This window comes from Zootermopsis nevadensis, unplaced genomic scaffold, assembly GCF_977971745.1.
Source record: "Zootermopsis nevadensis isolate Lab colony 2312 unplaced genomic scaffold, Znev_1.0 Znev_ptg000027l, whole genome shotgun sequence".
NCBI classification, from domain to species: Eukaryota; Metazoa; Arthropoda; class Insecta; order Blattodea; family Termopsidae; genus Zootermopsis; species Zootermopsis nevadensis.
The window spans coordinates 3,517,903-3,542,174 of NW_028259159.1; the positions used below are offsets into that span (position 1 = coordinate 3,517,903).

Here is a 24,272-nt window from a genome sequence, read left to right on the forward strand (position 1 = left end):
GGTGAATCGTCTGGTCTGGTGATATTTCTCATTTCCACTTTGTTGAATTCCGTCAGACGCTTCACCTTACGTGAATATGCACGCGTCAACCAAGCATATCCTAAAGATGAGGACGGAGCGACCGTCCGCAACTCACTTTATGTCAACAGCAAAACCAGAGAGCGGAAATGTGTGAAGGAATATTCATACATCTCCTGCTTTCTCTGAGGTGACCTTAAGTGGACATTATGCGAGCAAAGGTACCAAACTACCGACCAGACTGTTAGCCACTGAAAGCTTACGCTACCCTCTCATGTGAGTCTACTTTCCATATTTTGGAACTAAAACTGCGTATGGATTTTATTTGTCCCATTCGTTCTGCATTTGCAGCCATTTAATTCTCTCTGATTTATGTTCCTATTAATAAGTGGCAAAGAGTGCAAATGATCTACCACAGAATTATGTAATTTTCCCCAACTTTCTGTTATTTCCTTCCTCTTAGGTCTAAGTTCTCCTTAGTATTCCGAAGCTAAATATTGCGTTACATTCAGAAATCAATTGTCTCGCCCATATGAAAGAAAATGTACCAACGTTGGTCAGAATATTTTAACTTCATGTATTAATACGACAGAATAGAACCGTAAAATGCTAGGAATTTAATCCGCTCTTCATTTCGTTACGACAAGCAGTACACGAACAAACAAAGAAAACAAAATGTCGAAAGGCTATTATGAAATTATAAAATATTAATAACAATGCACTAGATGAATAATATCAGCAAATATGACAGACTGGAAGAAATATTACATATATAACGTACACAAGAACAAAATACCAAACATCTGAATGAATAAAAGAATGAATGAATGACCAAAGCGGGACTATGAGGGAAGACAGAGATAAATATAAATGAAAGTGATAACCTAAAGTGGGGAACAGACGAAGATATATTAAAGAAAACGACAATAGTAAATGAAGGGAAGTCCGAAAAAAGGGGGAAGATGGGATGCTGTACAAGAAGAACAATCTTGATAGCGAAAGATCATTTCAGAAACAGATCGCGTAGTCAAGGAGTGGCCAGGGAACAGGAAGTTGGCAGACCCCACTACACATGGTTCATGGTTTGTGGTTGTGGTTTATTCATCGTTATTCCGCAGTTCCTGTCCATTCAACTGGTCATACCATTCGCCCTTTAAGCACGGTGGTAACTGTACCACCTGCTTTAGCATTCAGTGACCATGCGTTTTGCCCACAGAGTGTATTCATGGGTTTTGTATGATTCTCCGAACAAACAGCAATTACTTCCCCAAACAACAGTAAACAACTAATCTTTGTGATTGAAGCCCGGCATGTTTTCTCTGAGGTTAGAACCGATTTTTTTAAATATTATGTAGATTAGCTTCGTGCTCCAGAGCGTTAAATAATTAACGTCTATGGTATTTCCTCTGACCAGCCATTCGTAAACATGCCAAAATAGAGCGAAGAGAACGTGTAGAAGAAATTGCCTACCTCTAGCGGCAACTTCTCCGGCACAGCATTTAAGCACGTAGTCTAAACATTTGGTAACACGGGGATCAACCCTTCGTGCATCTCGGCTAAATTGCTCCGGTAGAACAGGTTTAATTTTGGCTTTAAAACTCATGGATAAACGCACGTTTGTTTTCATTAGTCTGGTTTCCTTGGAAACATAACTTCATGGTATAAACTTAACTGAGTACCACATCTGCAAAAATAAAGACCAGAGCAGTTAATTCAATCGAAACTCTCCAAAGAACGCTTTTCAACATTTTACGCACTGAATCCGGCGGCCCTGAAATTTAAGCGTCTGGCAGTGTTCAGTCGCCATGGAGTTTAGACTCCCGAAGCACTCTGCGTAACAATCTCCTTGCTTTTCAATGTGGGATACAGGAAAACGCCACTGAGCGCGAAATGTGACAAATACAATGATTATGTACGGACCAGGTAAATTTGCTGCTTGTCAAAACCGGCGAGGCGAATTTGCTCAGGATCTTGCCATTCCAGTACGACGAGTTACAACAATCTAGCAAGTACAATGAGAAATGTCAATATCTGACCAATCCCTGGCAACAGTCGCTGTCTTCTTGCCTACTGTTTTAATCGAATCGCCTAGTATGCAAACTTTGGTCTTTGAACAAGGGAATACTACTTTATTGTATTTGGATTTTAAATCTCATTATTTTATATTTCATAATAGTAGTAATTTACCAATTAGACGATTAATATTTAGTTTAATTTCAACATTAATCAAGTGATATCCCTACAGAAACACATGCTCCATATTAATCAACAATGTTTCCACAATTTCCAATATTTCATCACTATTTATTCTGTTTCAACCTGGACTGCTTCTTCCTGGTTCCACGAGGTTAAAATTACTTATCACTGCGTGAGCTAATCTAGAACTTTATCACAATATTCCATTTCAAATTACTCATTGTCCTTCAATTCGTTCTAAGCTGAAATATGTCTGTTATGAACACCATCTTCGTACCTTGCATTATGAAGAATTCCGAACTTAACATTTCCTTCAGAAATATGTTGAGAAATATCTACCAATTCACCAGACAGGGACTATGTAATATTAATTATTTCTTACTGTTCCTTTATAAGCTTATTCTGAAATCACTGTCTAAGAGCGAATAAACTCTTTGAATGCATACTCTCTTCTCAAAAACAAATGTCACGCATTCAACATGTCCTACCCACTTTATAGCTTAATTATATAATTCAACGATATTAAGTTAAGAGTACAAATTACGAAGTTTCTCGTTACGTAACTTTCTCCCACCTCCTGTATCTTCCTGTGTCATGGCTCTGAATATTCCCCTAGGCAATTTCACTTCGTTCTCGAAGCGAGGCAATATTTCAATTTCGACGGTGTTACTAGCTACAGTGGGCATGATCTATAGTACTAACATACTATAGAACAATGACTACATAGGAATTCAGTGGAATGTATGGCACGTTCCACTCTCTTCTTTTAAATTACACAAATCGAAGACAAATATAGTAGGATTCAACTGTCTCGAATTCTGCCTCTAGGTCAACCTCTCGCTGCAAACATGTTTCCCTCTATCTTACCGGTATGTGACCCCCATAGTTCATAAGCTTATAATGACCTTAACTTCAAGTATACAAATCCTTTGTCAGAATTACAAACTAGCAGTAAACGTTATTCGAACTTAACGTTCAGCTGTAATTGGAAGTCGAGAAATGGTTCAATATAAATAAAGTCACAAGAGTTCTTTTTTACAAAAAATTAAGAGTTTTAGCGGAAGTAGGTGTATTCGAGCTATGGACCGCGAAGAGCACACAATCTTCTGCATAAGAGGACTCAATAAATTGAGTGATAAAGATACACTTACTATGATCCGTCTTGTTTGGTAGTGAGAAGGGTGTAAATTAGGTATACGAAAATATGTGAAGCTTTGCTACATTTTAATAACAGCGCATACATACAGACCTTTTAAGTGGCTGTATCAAGCGACGCCTCGTGTGCATGAGATTAATTGTACAAGGCGCGCGGCCATTCCGCTGAGATAAAACTTGACCTGCTCAGCTTCCGAGGCAGGCAGAAGAGCACAAGAGTAAGATACACGTGTGTAGAACACCAAAGAAATATACTACGCTCACACGCCATGTGTTATGGCATCAGCACAAGGAATGGGGTGCCCTGTCCTTAAATATCGCTGTACGTGTGGCCCTCTTTTAAGAACTGGTTTCTTCACCAGCTGAGCGACTGTAATGTTCTCAAAGATGACTGCTCCATGGAGCTAGTTAAACGTTTAATCCTATAGAGTTTTAGGTAATCCACGTTACATAGTTTTAATAAATTTTACGAAATTATTTTCTCTTTAAAAAGCGCGTTCTTATCAAATTCGTATGACATTTTCTATTAAGCCTCTTGGTTTTTAAAGAATGGTAGTTCTAAACGTACGAGTATTCGGATTAACAGTGTTCTCTTATGTGTTGCAATGCTTATATTCCTTGTATTGTATCCGGTATGAAAGCTCTGAAGCGTAAGTCTCGGTAAATAACATTAATATTCAAAACAGGAGACGAACAAAAGAACTTTAATCAAGTGGATCACAATAACGGTTATGAGCTCAAAACAAAACAAAACAAGCTCTACATTCTATGACATAAACAATACATTTCAGAGGAACCAAAGACCGACTTCCTCACTGTGCCTTGTTGTGCAGGAAGGCTGAGTATTCTATTGTAATCTGGTTTATATGCGCCTTAATGCCCATTCTGTACAGGATAAATGTAAGGGATTTTAAGGAACTGAACATACAAGTTTCTTTCACTGTTTGAACAGTTTAGAATCTTTGATATACAGATTAGTAAACAAGGAGAACAATAAATGAATGCCAATAATAGCATAAAACATAGCGGTGATTCGAACTTTTAACATTACTCTTCACATGAAAGAAAACGCAGATAATCCCAAAGAAAAGTTTACGAAAACTTCGAAGGAAGGGAAACACTAGCAGTTGCTTGGGCACTAAAGCGGTAGAAAGACTCAGAACTTCAGCTACAGAGGGAGGAAGATTCATTCGTGAATGAATAATGACAGCGAATTTGCTACACTTGCCATGGTTTCAGAGCAGCTGTTGAAAGTGGTGTCGTCCAACACTGAAACTTATTTCACAACAGTATTCGGCGTAGTTCATTCTCCCCGATTTCTTGTACAGAACAAAGTATTCCACTTCTAAGGTATTTTTACATAAACGTCGTATTTACAAGGTTCACGGAGCAGGAAACCTGGCTACGTTATATTCCGGACGGGCTGTAATTTGTTCGTCAGAACATCACCTTTAGCCTAGATGGAATTTTGAGTGATTTACGGAAATACCTATTTCTACGATTCGGCTTTTCCACTTTAAACCTTTAAAGAAACTTACAGCTGCCAGCAAAATATTTTAACACTGAAACACTCCATTTCGTACAGGATACAGAATTTTGTAAGCAATGGACTGAGCCCGAAACTAAAGCTACGTTTCCCTTTAGGTAGTGGTATGAGGTAATGCAAAACTTCATCTCCATTCGCCCTCATTCGATGCGAAGCCCTGAGAATCAGGACGCTATTGCAACCCTGACAATAACGACAGCTGGCGAGAGATGGAGTAGTGTACCCTGACAAGTACTCTCGATCAGAGTGATGTTTTTATAGTCGCAAATATGCATATGTAATGCGCATTGGTCGACTTCGATGAACAGACCGCTCGATTTTAATTTTAAAGTTCCTCGCGTTCAAATGTGAATTCAGAAGGGCAGAAAGGCAAAGCGCGCGGTTCTTGTGGTTGGTTGCAGTAAAAATACAGGCGGGAACGTCGGACGGAATTGAAAATGACTCGAGTCTCATCTCCTGGGAAAGCGGTGGCTTGGGTTACCACCGAGCAATTATACAGAAACAATTAACTGTGACGTCTAATTATGCAAGTGTACGGTGTGAAGTTGGGAGAGAGCTGAACTGCTGCATGAGACCATGGCGAACCATGTGGGTTTTTGTTCTTCTTCTCTCTGCTTCCATCCAGTAGCAAGAAAATTGCAAAACATATTCTGCTTTGCTCCCGGTGCAGTAAAACACGTTCTTCCAGTTTGAGCGGGCGTGGATAGAAGATGAGAGATGTGAATTACGACATGGAGGACTGCAAGGTTTTGGCCCTTACTTATTTATAATCGGGATACAACGCAACGCAAGATCTACTGCCATTTATTACAGACCACATGCTACTGAGAATTATTATGTACCCTCTTGGGTGCAAACACTGCGTTGTTGAAACCTAAGGTAATTGTTATCAACAATGAGATGAGAAGGTTATAAAAGGAAGCGGTCGTGACCGGTTGTAAGTATTAATCCCAGAATTAATTTGAATTTATTTTGTTTTGTTTATATTACCATCCTTCTCAACTGAAAACATTAAGTAGTTTCAAATAGTAAAATTTATTAATGATAATTTGGAAAATAGTAGACAGATGTAATAGTAAAATCTAAGGTTGCTACTATCCCAACATTCACACAGAAGCATAAAATTATTACGAACTTGGCCTATAGCTGGTTTTCAGACCGACATTTGATACTAGAACCTCCCAAATACAAAGCAGATATGCTAACCCCTCGACGGCGACAATGATATTACGACTTGCGATGTTTTGGCACTTACATTCGGTGTATATTTGGATTGCCAAGTGTTCTCGCTGTGGATGGATGAGTCGCGGTTAAGTGTGTTATGAGGCTAACTGTAATTCTTCGTACAAATGTGCTTTTTATCCTACGTCACAAATCGGGAACATACATACCATGGATTTTCACAAAATCTGCTTATGTTTTTTACTTCATGTGAATGTCTACTGCTTACCATAACTAATCACCTACAGATGAAGGTTATAATAAATCTAACAGTGTTATCTAAACCCTATACTCATTACATCGCAGTTGTGTTAAATATTTGTCTATTTTATATCGTATTGTTGCTACGGGTAAGAATAAGCTTTATTTTCAATGCAGCGTTTCTTAAAATAAAGTACACTGAAATAATATGGATTACTAATCTGTTATGGAAATATTATTGATATATTTTTATATAACGCTACCAATAGTTGCCGAATTTTCTTCCAGCTGACTCGTTAAACACATTATTTCTAGCCTTGACATCACTGGCAGCAGTCAAAATCGAAACCAGCAGCTGCGAAACAATTCTCCCAAAATCTTCCTACGACAAAGGTGAGTTTTGAAAGAATTGATATAAAGGTCAGTACCAGTTGGCTATTTGATCTGTCCTCTAATCGTACATGTTACGCTACAGTATGTGCCCTTCAGAAGCTCAGATATAAGTACGTGGTAAAACACAACATATTTATTCGTACTCGGGAAACAGGACATTCGAATCTCAGAGCACACAATACGGTGTCCGTTTCCATTCACAGTTCACAAACGTCCAACCATTAGACAGCTTATATTTCTTTGTGTTGAAAAAGCGTAGTTAAATTACCAAAAGAGAAAATCAGGTAAAATGAATCTATTTGAAAAAATGTTAGTTTAATATATGCTGTGTGATGTCCTACCTCTCACAAATGTGAAGGAACGAACCATTCTTACAAAACTCAAAATGATCGCTTTCTTAAATAGCGTAACTGACCCTAGAAAACAAAAATAATGTTTAGTTGCGATCCGTGCGGATATCAGTTAAGCGCACATGCCCATAATCAATCACACAAGAATAGGAGAATGCACAGTTTTCAAACAATGTTCAGTTCGTATTACGAACACAAGCAAAAACCGAATAACTTACATAAACATGTCTGACAGTATAGTACAAGAACAAGCGGTCATTACTCACCCATAATGAAAGGTGTACCACTGTAAGTGTGATTCTCTTGCTAGATTCGCTCTCACTGGGTCGCGTTCTCTAAAAAAAAAAAAGGAATAATATATCGTAAGTTCTCTCTGATAACATGAGTATGGTTCACCACATACGAGTACACTTTAACAAAGTCCAGTTAGCACTAACATCCGACGCTACGCAATGCAATTTAATGAAAGAGTAAATTAATATCTCGTTTCGAGGTAATTTGTAGATTGATTCGTTTGCTGTGAGAAAGCAAGACAATGCCGAATTATGAAAGTGATTTATTAAACATCCTCGAAGTTTAAATATAAAGCAAAGATGAGAGGTGGTATAACTCCAGTTGTTCTCGGTCTCGTTACTAGATCGCCTTAATTTCCGGGGAAAGGAGCCCTAGAACCCACAGGATTGGATGCTGGGTGGACCCTAGAGCCGGTCTGGATGTAGACCCAAAAGAAAAGTCCTTTGACCAAGCTGGGGTTCAAACTCCAATCGTTCAGTCCGAAGTCAGAAAACTGAATAGCTAAAATAATCTCGAGGACTCTGTTTATAGAATTAGTTATAGAGAGAGCGTGTGAGGAACTACAATAACTGAAATAATATAACTGGGCATCATGGCCCACTTACTACTCAGTACACAGTAATCAGAATTTAATTTAATTATTTTGGATGTATGATATAAATTATATGAACCCAACTCTTTCGTGTTTAGTGAAAATATTATATTAAATTTTATTAAAACTACAATTTAAAATCGAATCTCGTTCATTCAAGTTTATTGCCTTTCGAACATGGAGTTCAGAATACGCCAATTTTTTTCAAATTTATAATCTGTATTTTTTAGACAGAAAATTGCACCCAACTCAATTAACATTATAGGTACGAGAATGTCCGCACTTCCTAAGCGTCACAATTATCTGATTCCGAAAGAAAACAATGGTGGTTTGAACAGATAAAAAGGGCATCCGAGCAGGCAAACAAGAATGTGAGGCAAATTTAGACATATTTATTACTTGTTCCACTTTTGTGTTTTGCAGACAAGCAGTCATCGTGTCCAGTAAATCTGTCCTCTTACATACTCCACTGTTTTGCAGTGGCAGTGAAACATATGTCCACGTCAAATTAAGGGACTGCCGTTGGGCATTAAACAGGTCTGCTCTGGCGAGATGAGAACTCGCGAAGGACTCAACATATATATGCATTCTTTGTATAATTTACATAAATGAAGAGGGTAATGGAACGCTAGTTTATGTCAGCTCATGTGTCTGCGCGTTCCATCTTTGTACCTAGCGAATTTTGGTGAAACTTAATATCCGAGTACAAAATAAATGTATATGAGGCAATTTGATTATGGTTATTATAAAATATTATGCCTGTGATGTAGGGGAAGACAATGGTGCTCCGTTGAGAACGTATCAGATTCGAGACCGAGAAGGTGCGGTGCCAATTATTTTCAAATTTCCCTGTCTGTTATGAACTAAAACTTCGAATGCATTGTAGCTACAACCGTTAACTTGTGACATCTGAGGTTCTCACATTGCATCGATGTTAAGTCTTCTGGGTCGAACGTCGTATGGACTTACAGGTAGATACGGATATACAGTCCTGAAGATGAAGACAGCAATTTACTCCGAAACAATGACGTGTACCTGCAAGTCTCACACGGTGTCACAACCCAGAGGACTGACTTATTCATTCCCTGCACACATCTTTGTGAGAAGAATTTTAAAACAGAGTTACTTTAATAGTTTCCGTTGATGTCAATGCTTTACATTTTGTAGAATGAGCTATAGGTCATTACTGCAGGAAATATCAGATTGTTATGAGAGTAAATAAACATGGGATGTGCGTCCTGGCAACGAGCAGTGGAACATGAGAATGTGGAATTATTGTCATGCAGGCCGTGCGCCTAACCCCTGCAGAATTACGACTCAATCCCAGCTCATCGCCGCACACCGGTGGGCCAGAAGTTCGTTACTGAAAGTGGGTTAGCCGCAGAGCCACCTTGATGTCCGTGCAGAGCTGACGTGATGCGAGTGAAGATGAGGAAGACGCACATACAAAGTCTTGTCCGCGACACGGGATATAAACGAGCCCGATACACCGGGAAAACAAGAGGCCCCGGACCTGTTGTGCCTTGTTTCTTACGACATGACGTCTTCCCGTTTCCGATCTCCCCCTCCCCCCCTCAAACTTAAACGACTGCCGTGGTTATTGGGCCTAACTTCCTCGCTTCATTTATTTCTCTACAGTCAAGTACGTCTCTCTTTCCTTTCTCATTATTTTCATTTACGTATTTCTCTTCTTACATCTTTCATTCGTCTTTTCCGTCCATCATTCGATCCCACACATTCTGAGATACAGACAGATAAATGTATTACCGACACAAAATTAGTCATTCCTTCCCCTAAATACCTCGTTAATTAGCCTCAAACAGGAAAGACAATGGTAAGCTGAATTCCACCAACTACCCTGAATCCAAAATACTAATTAATATTCTGATAACGTGCAGGTTGGTTGCACCTGTCGCACTAGTCCGCTGGTAGAGTATGGAGATCCAATTAAATAATGATAATAATCAGGGAGCAAAACTGGGAGGAAAATCTGTCTCGGGGCTAATGTGTTCATTTTAAACATGAAGGGATTGTTTTAGAATTGAATGCGAGCCATCCATTTCGACTCCACATGCCTTGCATGAGAACGGCTGTACGGACTAAAGCGGTCTTGCAGAACAGGTTAAATTCGCCAATGGACCGCCCTGCTTCCAGTGGGACGTTCAGTTAAGATACGACAGATTGATGAGAGGGGTGGATTGGGGTGACCGGTGACTGGTGCCCGATGCGTTCCCAGCAGTCGGTCCGATTTATGTTTCAATCAAAATGGCAAGAACACCTGGAGGCCGCCACCACCACCGCCACGGTAAAATTGTGGGTATAAATCAGCTAAAGGTTCGTCTTCAACTTCCTTCACATATTTCCTCTCATTCGAGTTCCACGTGAAGGCGGTTGAAATGAACGTCACAGAGAATGACCATAAGATGAGAAATTTCATTTCTTTTAAAGAATGCTTCTGCACAGTGGAGTTAAGTTGGTGGGCTTGTTGATACTCTCGAGAGAGTTTCACTTGTTGTATCAACATTTGCGATTCTGGGTTTGTGTAAGGGAAGAAGAAATAGACCCTTGCAGTTGTAACCGGCGCCATATTTTAGCAGAAACCTGACGTAAAAGAATGCTGGTAAAATGTGTAAAATTAAATTCTTTAAATGTCTTCAGGAAGCTCAAGATTCGCAGTTCGCCCGCGGACTGTCTAGGTTAAAGGCTGATACCAACGTGAGGAATTTATGTTACTCGCAAGTCTTAGGCAAGACACGATTACGAGATTCTTTGGATGTTTGTAGAATGTATCCTTACACGGTCGACTAGACACCGACGAGGTACGAGGCGTTCTTCGACACGGAAATAAACTTGTTGACGTAGAGATACAGAACTACTCGAAAACACGTAAACTAAATACGCCAAATCGTACTTGGAAGCAAAGAAATAGAGCATCACGTGAAAACTGAAGGCTTGAGTTGCAAAACTCGGCATATGTTTTGTATGTCCAGATTCATGGAAATGCATGAAAAACAAATACGAAATGTCATACTAAATTATTTACCTTGTGTTACGAGGATAGCAACAGATACAGAATCTAAGAAAAAAACTTTAGCTTTGCAACATACTAACGCCACAAATTTTGAAAGAGCTGGCACTAGTTATATGATACAGATTATAACAAATTTACGAAGGTGCCAGTACATTAAAATTTTTCATACAACTGTCATATTATTTTCCCATTTGCATTTACCTATCCCAGAATATCAATAATCTTTTAAATGTACATGTTACGTATGTTACGAAATACAATATTGCTATAATCCGATATTGTATGTTGGATAAGCATTAGAGAAACACTAGAAATTAAATTAAACTTTACCTAACGACACCTGCTTTGTTTGATTTTGCTATATCTGTTGTTTTACTGCTCGTGGTGCATTAATGCGCTGATCAACAATTTTACTAAGTCGGGGCCCTTTGTGGGTAGGCATCATCTCTCGCTGAAAAATATCAGCATCTGTAAATGGTGTTCAAAGATCAGATGTTTAATTCCGGTTTTGCAATACAGTATGACTCACTGACTTCTGTCTTCTCTATAAAAGTAATTGATCTAATTTGTCGCGTTTTTAAATATCGATCTAACCCTCCACGAGGAATACAAACCCTCTGCTCTCAGCTATAACAGTCTCTAGGGGACAAAAATGCAGCTCCCACCCAACTCCTTTCTCTTTCATTTATCTCGTAGCACGTTTCTGGGATACAAGGCAAGGTTCTAACAAGGTGGCAGTGTCCGTTAATAGAATCGGTGAACAGTAACAATGGTAATATATCACAACGCCCCCTGCCAAGTACAGTCAAGTCACGATAATCTGTCTCACTCATATTGGTAGTCATAAATTTAAAATTGTGCCCGAAAGGCAGTGCTCTGGTACAAAGGATTATAATTCTGTGGAGTGGAATAATTGATAACCAAATTGTAAGGTCTGAGGTTTCCACGGCGACATGAGAAGGTCGCGCAGACTGCTGGCTCTAAACTGTCCTGCACAGAAAGAGAAATACTGCTTCAATTTTTAGCCCTGAAGATGGAAGAAGTGGCTTCCTTCAAAACATTGGTATACTGGCAAAAGTCTGAACACGGTACAATAACCCAGAATACTGTCATCTACACAATCATAGTAGTATCACACATCTTACAATTTTTCCAGGAAATGGGAGAATACTAGGAGAAATCTCAGAATGAATTAACGTCGTCTATAATGGCATCTTGAACTTCCAAAATACATTACTAGCACTGTAACCACGCCATCAATATTACAGGACTACTGTGCTTGAATTTAATAAAATGCAGTTTTGAAACTCAAACGTTTAAGTAAAGTAAAATGAGCAGTGACAAAGCATACACAGTGTTACGTTAAGCCTAAATGAAAATACAAATGAGTGGCGCAAAGCGTAACTGTATAAGCAGATATAACTTTGTATGGTTAACAGATGCATATAAACTAAGGGAATACACGAGTAAAATCATGAATATTTCTTTATCACGTTGCATAGACTGTAAAAAGCCTGCAAAGTTATCTGCAGACGGTTTTATTGGAACATCAGCAAGAAAATAAGAGCGAGCGGAAGACTGCTTATGTTTCCAAGCTGCTGATGCGGAATATTCCAGCCCACGGGATCGAGATTGCTAAATGCGTCACAACTGTATTTATCGACGAAGTAACAACTGCGGTCACAATACAGAACAACAACAGGGAAGCGTACCCCAGTTGGAAGCTAACATACTTTTAAGATAGAATCTTGGAAAATGTTGCTTCGAACAGATTTCTTATTGCGTAGACGTTAAACTGTGTTATTCTGCGAGAATGATGCTCACTGCATAGCAAGAGACCCGGAAGACAATAAATTCACGGGTACGGTAGTTCCTGACGCCCCCTCCCCACAGGAGCCGTTTCATAACGAATAATAACGCTGCATATTAAAATTTTTCTTAAACGGAACCCCATTTAAATGGAAAATTGTGTTTGACGAAAATTATCTCTTGTCTTATAAATATAGAGTAAGGAGTAATGTAAAATCACTTCTCGTAAAAAAAACTGTTAAACGCGAAATCAAAAAAAGGCAACAGTTTAATTGAAATGAGTCTGCTTCCATCCCCAGAACCTTCTCCCTAATTTCCATCTTAATGTCATCCTATGAAATCCTTTGAGGTCTTGGTCCTTTGACAAGTGCTTTCCACGTCAATATTGTATAAGGGCTCCGTGTACCTCACCCTATCTACATACCCAACCCACCGTAGTCTCCTGCGTTTCACTATCTCAGCAACGTTAGGCAACATATAACAATCTGTAAATTCATCTTCCTGTATTACTGCTCATTTACGTGATCCTACTTAGGTCCAAGACTGTGGGATATCGATACGATAAAGTTAAATTTTGTAAGGACAAAGAAATATTATGAGGTTGATTACTTAGCTCTGTCCTGAAGCATTCACTATGAATTCTAAATTATTCTACCCATTTCTCACATCTGAAAGTCTGAAAAGCATGAACTGGAGCGAAAGAAATGATGCGCCTTGCTCTAGATGTCTGCGGAAAACAAACTTTACATACAAACTGTTTCCTTAGATTTGATTGATTGATTTACAGTTTATTGAGAGGTTCTGGGGGCACAGTATGGAGCGCCGAATGATGAATGAGAGAATGAACACGAACAGCGAATTGGGTGAGATGTGGCAGGAATAACAAAATACGACAAAAAAGTCTCTGTTCATGAGGAAAATTCTGAATGCGGTACAAGAGCTTCGCCACTTAAAAAATGTGAAGAAATGAAAATATTATTTACTTAATGTTTTCGCATTACGCGTTTAGTAGAACAGAGATAATTCAGCCAGTAAAGTTATTAGATTTGGGTTTGGCGGCTGGGGCCCCAGTCTCCTCACCACCGCACTCAAACGTTTGCAGATAGGGCAAGGGACGAGAAATTGTTCCAAACTGAATCGTAGCTTACATTTCCAAAACCTAATCCGATTTAATTTACTCACGAATAGCATTTAAATTTGCTACTGCCGATTCAAAGAACAAGGTAAGATATTACGTCACAATTTGATCTGTATTCTGGAAACATGTTATATTTTGGACTTACTTCTAGACCATGACCAAACAGTTTTGTTTCTCTTTCATGGTGTATGTACGTATATCACTCGCACAGACCGATAGCTTGCGTAAAATGTAATTTTTACATATTTAAAAGACAAGGTAGCTATAGGTACAGCCACGTATTTCGTAAATTTGTAAATTTATCATTTTTATACACGGCTGTAGAGTAGGAATTACACGACCTTTAGAAGTAGTTGCCAATGGAATTCTTTCAATCAGTTAATTATCAGGTTATCGTAGAAGAAAATTCACTCATACAATTATATCTAGGCGAGTATGCACCGTTTTATTTGCGTCAGTAACATCTTCCGATTCTCAACGACGAAGAAACAGTTTTTATAGAAAAGAATACACAGCAAAACGAAATGGAACGAAAAACGACGGAAGGGTACACGAAAGAGATTGCACCTGAAATGGGCTCGGGATTCTGAGGGTACTGAGGTCAGATGGGGATGGGTTGGTTAGGGTAAAAGGGGTTTTCATACCAGAGAGAAATTTATTGGAAGTCGAGGGAAGAGCGAGTGGCAGACAGACTGGTTTAATATTTCATGGTTGTGTAGGAGATGTACTGCAACCCTTTCAGCAATAAAGCTGGTTGTTCTCCACATGACGATTATATCCTCACGGACATGAATGATACATGAACGTCTGTAAAATCTTGCTGACCGCCAACCATTTTTTGCAATGATTCTCAACCTATGTTATGTATAGTACACAGATGTCTTTACAGTAGCATTTACATTGCACTAAAATTATGAACTCTCCGTTCGGTATTACTGGAACTGTAAGAAAATATTTAACATGGATTAACTAGATTACTTAATCGAAGGAGGATATGTATTTCTTACGAAAGAACTGCAATTACAAAAATATATCAAACTCCGTTAAGGTGCCTACCAATCATGGGAGTGTGGCCTATATAAAAGCGTTTGAAACACTGATAAGCGCTGTTTGTCCGTCCGTCCGTCCGTCCGTCCGTACGCATATTTTATTTTACCCAGGGTATCAGCTGCAACGATGTAGTTAAAACAACTGATTTGGGTACATAACGAAAGGAAGGCTCAATGAGGGTGGTTAATAAGTTCCGTATAGAATCCACTTGGGTGCATTATGTATATTTCCGGACATAAACACTGATACACCATGTTGTCTTCTCATTATCTACCTGTCTTCTTCTTTCTCAATCCACTACTTCTTAATTTCGTACGTTCCTACTCACGGCAGTTGAACCAAGATAAAGCCACGATCATGATCGTATGGTGATATCTGCATTTTGTTCACTTAGTTTGCTTCAGACAATTTTAAATAAGAGCTTGCTTATTTAATTTCCTGTTTTGTGGTGAGCGAAGCGGTCAAGATATTTCACGTCTTGGATCAATAAATAAACCTGTTAAACTTATTTCAACGATATTTCATATCAAACTGCAAATTTATTTATATCTTTGACATTATAGCAGAATGTATTACGTCTGTGGAAGTATATAAAGTTCACCCAATAGACATTCTGTTTATTTCTAACAAAAGCAGTGCATGACTGGGTCAAGTCTTCAGAAGTATGACATTTCACCGCTGCAGACCATATATTAAATTGCTGCAGATACATAAAAAACGAGATACGGAATATTTGCTAAATAAAATTGAGTGGTAAGGGTTAAATGTCTTATTAAGAATGTTTAACGCGGTACAAGATGTGACTCTCAGATTATAAACTACCGTGTTTAGTCGTTCGTGTAGTCCTTTACATTTCTAAAACTTCACTTAACTATTTCGATTGAAGCAACCGTTTCATAACGAGACTTCGCTGGAAATTGGTCTCAGTGCTCTAAATCTCATTAGCTTTGTTTCAGGGGACTTTTACGGCTGTAGTCCCCCCCCTCCCCTATAAGCCGCATCAAGGCTGGATCTTTGTCTCCACGATCCCTTATTATCCGATGTGCGAGGCCTAAACACAGTCAAGCTTGTTACTGACAAGAAAAGCTTCACAGCAGGTTTGTGTAATGCACATATTACGTATGACGTACGTCCAACGACCTCTCTGTACTTCATATAGAAACATAACTTTTAGTCACACGAGAAGTGTTCAAGCAATCTTCAAAGAGGGAGAGCGGATATTTTCTGCATCGTTTAATAATTTACTTTGTATTTCTAAAGAATCTCCCTGAGAAGCGAATAGTCGCTGAGGTTTTAAATAAATTGCCTGGGAACACAAACAGTCATTATCACATATACAAAAGCCCGTTACTAGTCCCAGTTCAACTTCATATTTCTCTAAAATCCATTTTAGTAGTATCTTTTTTCATCTGCGCTTAGCTATCACAAAAGTCTCCTCCATTTAGGTTTTCCGATTAAATTTGTGTATGAATATCTTATCTGTTATTTCTACTACATGTGCCTTACTAATACAAAGCCTTTTCACTATATGAAACCGCTCAGTAGTTCAGTTTTTCCCACTCTCAATTCTACACTCCATAGCAGACAGAGAAATGAGCAAACCATGTAAACTGTTCAGAACTTTCTATTGGAAATTGTCAAAAAGGGACACGATCCTACCACTTTGCAGCCCTTTCCGCTACTCTGTTACTCTGGAGTTGAGAATGTGAATGAACTATAAGCTACTGTATGAACATTCAACGTTACTTTGGCGTTGTCCTGCTTACCATTTATACAGATCCACTCACTTTACCAGTGCTTTGTGCCCTTCTTTTCTTTATAACACACCACATTCTGCACAGGCAGTAGATGTTTGGTGGTAAGGAACAGAAGTGCATTACACTACAGCACTAGGCAGAACAGCAACACTTTGAATATAAACCCAACGCAAACAGATCCACGCTACAATGTTATCTAGGACTGTTTGCCAATTTGCAGCAATGCGTTCCACCTCGAATAAGTTGCAAATTGTCAAACTCCTCTGCCGTTGGTTTCTCAACCATATGGAGCCGTTATGGAGCACGGATCTAAATAGCAATATCACCTCAGCTGCGAACCGAGATATTTGGATAAAATTTGAACGCCTTACTAATATTAGAAAAATTTAATTCAATTCGGTTAAAAAGTTACATTTGTCTCTGTGCTCAACACCACACCACGAAGACGTATAGATATGTGGGAGTCAATAATCATATATTCTCAACTTTAGCACTAGGTAGTGGTCATAAAATCCTACGTCTACTTCACTGCCAGATCTGTTTATGCAGGGTGTAACATTCATAACACAATCCAAAAACAGTAATGAATCAGAAACTGGTCACTCTGACTCACCCTGTATAGAAGCAGTATCAGTTTCTGTGGTAGTACGTAAAATAAACTTAGCCTTTGAAATAAAAAAGAGTGTGACGAAAGATTTTGTTTCCTTAGAACATAGAAGTTTTTTTTTTGTAGTTTAAATGCGTCATGTTTGTGCTTAATTCAGTAGTATATTTATTTATTTCCGTCAGTACACAAACTTAGTTGTTAAAATTGGTGTTATTAAAGCTAAAACTTTAAAATTTGGCGCTTATCATCGCTATTACGATGTTACAATTTTAGCGCACATTATTTTATTTCACAACATGTTTCAATGCAACTGCATCATCTTCAGGCTATTTTCGTCTTTTAAAACTAATGTATATTTTTATATTTTATATTTTTTGTATATTTTATATTTTGTAAATATACATTAGTTTTAAAAGACGAAAATAGCCTGAAGATGATGCAGTTGCATTGAAACATGTTGTGAAATAAAATAATGTGCGCTAAAATTGTAACATCGTAATAGCGATGATAAGCGCCAAATTTTAAAGTTTTAGCTTAAATAACACCAATTTTAACAACTAAGTTTGTGTACTGACGGAAATAAATAAATATACTATAGAAGTTTTTGCTTCATTTTCTTTCTTCAAAGAATGTAATACGTTTCGAAAATATCTCGAAGTTGAGAAATTCGTCTGACCTGTGTTATGGATGACGTTATATTTTTCATGATAAGCTCTTTAATCAATAAAGCTATTTCAATTTGGAACTGACCACACGGTCTTGAGAAACAGCTGAAGATGTGTGCAGAACATTTTTTTCGATAGGAAAGGTTTTCTTTCCAATTTCAGGAACATGGCTGATGTGAAACGCGTTGCTGATGTTCTCGTTTTACATATTTTATTCACACTTAATTTATCGACAGTATCAGTAGCTCAGAATGAGAGGATGATAGTGAATGATGAACTAGAAACGATGAGGAAGGAAGTGGTCGAGGCGTAATTTTTAGGTACCATTCCGGCATTTACCTGTTGGGACTGAAGAAACGCACGTATGGTCTCAGTCAGGAACAAGACCCTTTGGCTCGAGATTTGAGCCTGGGACCTACGGAATATGAAACATAATTGAGTCCGGTGGCGGGTTGTTTGGAACATAGTAATGAGAAGTCGACATTATAAAAATCGGCGAGTTTGTTGACGACCTAAAGAATTTATTTTCTCAAGATGGACCATGCTCTATACTCTTCGTGAACCAGTTAGATACTACTGTCTTTTTGTTGCAATAAAAATCTGCTTTGTGTTACCAGAAACTTTTGCGCCCAAACTGATTTGAATTAGTGCTACATCTACCTGCGTCAACAAAACACTGTTTTCATTACCCAGTAGCTAGCAGTGCAATTAAGAACTCTGCCGTTTCCTTGTTAAAATTCCCCTCACTTAACTTTGATTACTAATTACGTAATTCTTAATCCAGTTAAAAACGTGTACCTGGAGTTGCAGCGACATACGAACGTCTGAGTTACTTTTACGTAACTACTTGTTAATTTAAAGGGTTCAGTAAGTATTTTAACTGTATTGGCGGTGCCAGAACAGTGATGAAAAATGCTCACGATGTAATTGAATGGAAACTAAAAAAAATCTGCATTGACTGTATACAGGTCCAACCAAGTGTACTGTTTGTGTCGTCCTAATGGAGCGAAATCCTTTGTTTAAATTACTGTGCCGACACACGGTTGTTGTTTTTTAGATCGGAGAGAACATTCATTCAAATATTAATTAATGATTACAATAGAGGGACAAATGTATCCTAGGGGGCGGGACCCAAATATATTTCTAAATATATTATTTGCGATTTTGAATAATTACTTTCCATTTATGTTAATTTATTTAAAATACAACTCCTTCGTTGCAAAGCTGAACATGCAACTATATTACACAGAGTCATAAATTATTCTTGCACGATTTTTTTATTCTTCAAGCAGTAGACGTCAGTTTAATTTAAAAGAAAACCTATAATCAACAGTTCCTAATATATTGAGCAGAAATCAATCTAAATTACGAATTTCGAAAAGATCATAAAACAGTCATCAGCACAAAAATATAGAATGTGGGCACACATCCCCGCAAAGTCCATCAAAGGAGGTTACGATAACAGCTTCATATAAAGCCTGTCAGTGGACTGTGCTATATATGCCCCAGTTTCTCGTATTCCTAAAGCTCTGCATGCATTTGGAGATTTGTGCCAACGTAATCAGGGCTCCACATCTTCCATATCTCCTTCAGACTTTATTTTGTGAACTTGACTGGAAACGAGGTCTTGGTCGGCCACGGAACAATTTGAGGGAAAAACAATTTAGCTTTTGAATTGGTCGGTGATCATAACACTGATAGCAGGAAGAATAACGAGCCGTATTCAAACTCATTAATAATATAAATGTTGGCACAGTACCTTAAAACAATTAATATTTATTAACTAACAAATCATACTACACAGATTCTGCCTTGTAGAAATTATAGTTTCTTAATCGGTGAAGGACTCCCTTGCTTTTATGTAGTCCGAAATTTTTCAGCACTTAACAAAACCGCCTTGAACCGTAAGCTAACCCAGAAGAATATTATATGGCTGTCTTCTGCTTTATAGGGCCGTGGATGCTGATAGTTTATTAACGTTTCAGAAGTCCTTATTGCTTCCATCGTCTGGGCGATTTAGCAAATCAGCCCTGATAAGGACTTCAAAACCTACAGTTGAATTTTGACCAAATAAACGGTACCCTAAAACGACCCTGTAAATTTTCTTACATGATTTTCTGAAAGTGTCAGCTGAATATCGCTTTTATCAATACTACTGCAGCAATTCGTAAACTCGGTACTAATTGTGGATGAGGGGTCAGCTTCACGCTCCGCCCTCTTTATCCGCCAGGGGACCAATTTGATGGGACTCTGGGTGGGCCCCAGAGGCTGTCTGAATGCGGTTGGAAGATAAACCTCGGCCCCATATGGAAATCGAACCCCTTTCTTTCAGCTGGTAGCCTTGTTACTATACCAATCGATCTGCTCCGGCTTAGATTCTGAGCACAAGTATAAAATACGGGCGGGCATCTTACTACACTCTCCGACTTCAAGATGTCGAATTCGAACAATTTCTCTGTCGTTTTCTTTTATCTGAGCATTTTGATTGGCCACACTTTATATATTTTAGAGTCCGACAGATTCTTCGCTTCATTTTATAGCAGAGAGAATTCTCTCGCCCCTTTCTCTTATCAGTGGGGGTCGTATTCCCTTTGAATCGAGGACGTAAAGTTTTCAAAAGGCTTCCTCTTTTATTATTACTTCTTCCCTTTACAACCCACTCACATACGAAAAGGAAACGGAAACGAAAAGGTAAGAATCGCATTGCGCTTTGCAGTTGTCAAATACAATAGCATAGTTTAGTCTGTTGTCATCTTCCACTTTTACAGAGTTACTGAGAGGCGAAACTGAAATCTTTTTGTTTTCTTAGATTCTAAATAAAGAATGTAAAATGGAAAGAATGGCTCTCAATAATACTGTAGACTGCATTCCGCAAGGAAAAAATAATATACTGTTCACGAAAAAGCTTCTTTTGTTACCGATACGAAATGCCTTTATTATGAACTATTACTTTTACCTCTATCACAATAAGGCAATTTTGACCACAGGATTACACCAATTGTGAGCAGTACTTTTCACTCCATCCACTTCAGCGGTTTAGAATGTGTGGAGCATTGCCGTCATGCCACTTTCGCCCTCAAGTTATGCTTCCTTGTCAGAGAGCTGCTTTATCTTATGACGTTTGCAGATATCACGGAATATGATACAAGGTTAATTACAGCGTTTCAAAAGCCCGCCACTAATCCTATTCTTGAGCTAGATGAATACAGTCTACACCACATATTGCATCTCTTTAAGTTCCACTTTAATAGTATCCTGCTATTCACGTCTAGTCTTCTGAGTAATCTATTCTCTTCAGGTTCTTTGACCACAATTTTGCATGCGTGTCTTAACTTAGCCATGATTTTTTATATATTTGCTCGGGTTTAATCGAAGTTTGCTGCTGTTGCACTGGACGTGAATTTGTATGTTGCCCCATTTGCAAAGAAAACTATTCTGTTGCAATTAATGGCGTCTTGTTCGTCTGTAACATACATCTTACATTTTTAAATACAAATCATTTTCGTTATCGTAACAGAGGGGTTGCTAGGTTACATTTTTTTTTTTTTTACCTTTGATGACTGTTATTTAAAGAAATGTACTTCTGTTAATTTGGAGCATGTAGCACGCAGGAAGGAAATGATAAATACATACAGCACTGTATTCGGAAAACCTGAAAGCAAGCGACCACTTGGAAGTCCAATACGTTTGCGAAAAGATAAAAATAAAATAGACTTTAAAGAAACAGAGTAAGCTATCCTGACGTGGATTCAATTCAACATGGCATGATATCGAAACTTTGGTTTGCATAACATATGAGAAGTTTCATGACTGGATTTTTATTCCGTTGTCCGAGAACAAAAATGCTACCATCATTCGGGGTACCCGTTATTTTCGGTTGTGTCAGTAAATCTGGAGGAATAAAACCGTAATTGATTACTTTATCCGGATTGTAACACGAATGCGGCACTTGTTATTAATACCGATAGGTAGGATGGTTGTGATGGTGAACTGCAATTTTATCGGCAGACCCAATACATTCTGGCAAAACATCGACAATAAACCTAGGTTCAAATCGCAGTTGTAACAATAAACGGAGCGGATTCAAGGGCAGTTGTAAAGGTCTGCAGAGGGGGAAAAAAGAGCCCGGAACCTCATATCGCAAGCGCCATAAATGTCATGTACATTTGTAAATCGGTGTAATTCGAGGCATAAAATGGAGGCCCAGATATTTTTGCTACTGTTTTAAAAATGCAAATTAATTTTGCGTGAAATAATGCGATTTTTAACGTACGTGCCGGATCAAAATTTGTCTGTAAAACGACATTATTATCGTTAGTACTGTAGTCGATCATTTAGAAATTTCTGATTTATCCCCTTCAATGAAAACTTTGTGATTTTTAAGTATGAACTGACTATTAAAATAAGTTCTATTTCATCTAAATATAACGTAAGTATTATAATTAACTTTTTGAACCAAAATTAAATAGTCCCTATAGTATTTAGTTTGAAATGGGAATATCAGATTTCTTCAATATGTCTTGCAGCTTCGGAGATTAATACGTGAATTAACATACACGCCTTAATGAATTTCATGAACATTTTTAACGTTAATAAACATTTTGCTCATATTTGAATGTAAATGAGAAGACTAATTAGCTAAGATTGTATCTTGTAAGTACATATAAATACTTACGTCAGTCCCTCCACAATAACCCATTTTCTTCAGGTATAACTCACTGCTCTCAGTTGAAGTAATTACAACTTGCAGCCTTGATAACCAACGAGATGCAATTTGAAGGGGAGCCTGTCCATTTTTTTACACAGTCTAAAACAACCTTAAAAGCGACATGAAGAAAGACCTCGTGACGTCACATCAGACAAGGCTTGTTATTCGAGTCGCCGCAGGAGAATAGCTGGAGGACGTGTTATTTTTTATCTGCTGTGATGAGGTCTGCTGCTTTGCTGGTGCATGTCCCCTTTTTGTTATCACCGCTACATGGCCAGGGCAAGACATTGCCTCAGATCACCACAAAATAGAGAACTTGCAGTGGAATTCTTTTATGACATGTTGCAGGGCACGAAATAATTCGTAAACCAAGTTCTCTCGCGTGGAAGCCAGATGAAAATTGAATTATCTTCAAAAGCACATTTCGAACGATGAATCTTCCTTCGTCCTTAGGGTCAGAGGGACATCACTTATTCTACTGGATCTTAATTGTTAGTTGATTTTCGACAAGCAGACATTTTCCTTTCTTTCTCACTTTTTTTTTTTAGTTTTCTTCATTAGGTCGTTATTTCTCTTTCTTTTCTTTTGTTTCTTATTTCCTTCGGTTTTTGTTCCTTCTATCTTTCCCTTTCTGTCATCCTTTCGCGTGCCTTTACGTCTTTCCTCACAGAATGACTGAAGCAAGAGGAGCGTGTTCCAAAAACCATGCAGTCCCCAGTTTAAATGTGAATATTTTATTAGTGAGACAGTGATACGTGAATTACTTTCGAAGGCAGTCGAATGAAGGAGTTAAGCAGGTTTACTTTACTGATGCTGCTGTACAAGAAAGGACAGCCATTAATCGTTTCCACGAAACTGGGCTCACTAAAAATAAACGCCGCAGAGTTTCTGCGAATCTGCTAAAAGGTGTTATGTCTACGATCGCATAAGTTGTAATCTTAATATAGCATGTGTAATGAGTAGCAAAACTAACTTTGGGCTTTGTAATGTTTGGGGCATACCGTAGAAGGGCCTTTTTACGTTTTAGACACAAGTATGTCACTTGAGGGATTGAGAAAAACCAGGATAATCATAAACCGGATTTAATATCAAGATTAAAACTCATATACATCGAAACCGAAGCCCCAAAAGCCTGAAATTGTAGAGATATTTCAGAATTCAGAGTTAGCTCATGTTTTCAACTTTATGGTAGAAACAAATGTTACGCCACTCTGGATCTCAGCTCTCCTCTCATGTACAGAAACATAGAAGAAACACTTTAAAGAGGGAAAGAAGTCTAGTCACAAGAAGACAGGCATGGGGGGAGGAGAGAAGCAATTTAGGTGGAGGCTCCATCAATCATAATTTTCTTCGTGCTCCACAATTTTTCGTCTCTGCCAACGTAGTTAACAGGATATTTAGCTTAAGCTGGCTGCACATACAAACGTTCTGGTACGTGACGCCATTGGTGTCAGACAAAATACGAAAAGGACCGCAATGTAACTGTTCGTCTCTTGACATTCTGACTCTCAGGCTAAGCTAGACGAGCAACGAGCATTGCT

The 24,272-nt window shown here is 38.3% G+C and overlaps 1 protein-coding gene across 1 annotated transcript in view; it reads right to left on the reverse strand.

Moving 5' to 3' along the window:
- Window positions 1-24,272, reverse strand: part of LOC110829861 (uncharacterized) — a 297,508-nt gene that overhangs the window by 66,137 nt on the left and 207,099 nt on the right. Inside the window, exon 6 of the mRNA XM_087356519.1 lies at window positions 7,347-7,415. The gene's annotated coding sequence lies outside the window, so the exon portion shown is untranslated. The remainder of the gene's footprint in view (window positions 1-7,346; window positions 7,416-24,272) is intronic.